This window comes from Ursus arctos, unplaced genomic scaffold (assembly GCF_023065955.2).
Source record: "Ursus arctos isolate Adak ecotype North America unplaced genomic scaffold, UrsArc2.0 scaffold_24, whole genome shotgun sequence".
In the NCBI taxonomy this organism is placed as follows: Eukaryota; Metazoa; Chordata; class Mammalia; order Carnivora; family Ursidae; genus Ursus; species Ursus arctos.
Window position 1 is genome coordinate 36634715 of NW_026622919.1, and position 2040 is coordinate 36636754.

Genomic DNA, 2040 nt, shown 5'->3' on the forward strand with positions numbered 1-2040 from the left:
CCCGGGCACCCGCCCTGCGTCTCCACTTTCCCCACTGTGCGTGTGTGTGTGTGCGTGTGTGCATATGTGTGCGTGTGTGTCTGTGTGTGTGTGCATGTGTGTCTGTGGCTGGGGGGGGGCACACATTCCTCTGTGAGGTCTGGTTTTTCGAGAGTGAGAACTCAGCTAGAAAGAATTCTTGCCACGGTCTCCTGGACCTCGAATTGCTTCTGTGCCTCCCCCTTCATAGATTACTACCTGGGAATGGGATGCTGAGTAGCGGGGGGCTGTGCATCTCTCCTTTCCTCCCTAACGCATCAAGAAGAGCCGGCATTTATCAGCCCCTTAGCGCGTGCTGGCTCTGTTCCACGCACTGCATTTACTTCTCAGCCGGTCTGATGAGTCGGGTGCTCTTTTCAGTCCTGTTTCATAGACAAGGAAACCAAGGCACAGAGAGGTTAAATAACTTGCCGAAGGTCACACAGTAAGTGATGGAGCCATGAGAAGGCGCCTGTAACTCTACACTGTCACTGTGCTAACAACGCACTGTTAGATGGGCAGACACTTTGCAGTGTATAAGGCCCTGTCGTGGCTACGGTGAACTGCCATTCACACTGAAACTCATTTGCCCGATAAGGAGGCTGAGGCTCAGAGGGGCTAGCTGTGCTCCCTGGTGGACCAGCTTGCTGCCAGGCCTCTCCGGGGCTCCGTGTAATCTCCAGTGGGTGGGGGCTTGAGAAGAATCTGGTCCTGAGGTCCCTTTGGCTCTGAAGGCAGCTGTCTGGCTCGTCTGCCTCTTTTCCCTCCAGGGGAGCTCGCCGGCTCTCCTCGGGGGGCCCCACCCCTGGCAGCCCTCTCTCCCTTCCAGCTGTTCCAGCTGTGCACGTGTAGGGCGGAGTGGTGGTGGATGGTGGGCGTTGAGTGGGGGAAGAAGGCTGTTTATTTACGATGTGACAATTTTGATGTATTTGCTAGGGGGAAAAACACCCCAGCACCACACAATTAAATTAAAGACTGGCGGTTGTGGGCGAAGCTCGTCTACAGCTGACTTAGAACCCAGTAGATTGGAGAAAAACAACAGAAATGGCTGTGGCTCCAGTCCCTCAGCCAGGCAAGTGCCCTGCAGCTCTTGGCTGCTGCTCTGGACGGGTCCCAGCTTGCCCAGGCGTGCGCCCTGACTAGGAGCCTGTTTGAGGGGAGTGGTGGGGGTCTTGCGGGACAGCTCTGTGTGTCTTATTGGCTTTTATGGTGCAATGGGCCCTCCTGGGGCATCGGGGAAAGAAAGCATCCATATTCTCTATGGACTGCTCCATCTTTTCTCTGCTGTCCAAAAATGTGGCCATTATAGTGAACTCCCTCCTTTCTTTACCAGTTAGTCCCCTGGGAGTTCTAGCACCTTTGTACCTCTCCAGTCCATTCCCTACTCTCTCTCCTCTGCTTATTGGGATGCACATCGTGTGTCTCATCTGAAATATGGCAGCCGGCTCCTTACCTGGCCTCCCTGCCTCCAGTTTTGCCTGATTTGCTCTACTCTACACTCAGCTTTTATTCTCCTACCTGCATGATCCTAGATGTGCTGGCATGTCGTTCAAAGCCCTTGTCTGAGTCAGGTTTTCTGTATGATAATGCTGTATAACAAACAACCCCCCAATCCCAATGGCTTACAATCACGAACCCCGACTTGCCTCACTCCTGGGTCTTCAGGTGGGCGGGGCAGTTCTGTGTCAAGCTGTAGGCTGGGCTCAGGTGTGTGACACATAGCTCCCATCCGGGGATCAGCTGGTGCCCAAAGCGCAAGACGCCACGCTGGACCACATTAGCCAGTTTAAAGTCCCTGCTCACATCAAGTTCACTAACACTTTATTGGTCAAGCCCACGCAAGCCGTGTGGCCAAGCCCCATGTGGGCAGGGAATATACTCCGCCTCCTCTAACAGGAGGAGGCAAGTCACATGGCAGAAGGAGCAGATAGGTCATTCTAAGGAGGAACTGAAGAATTGGGAATAATAATCCGATTTGTCGCAGTCCTTTATAACTGGTTCTCAAAGGCACAGTCCTGAGAC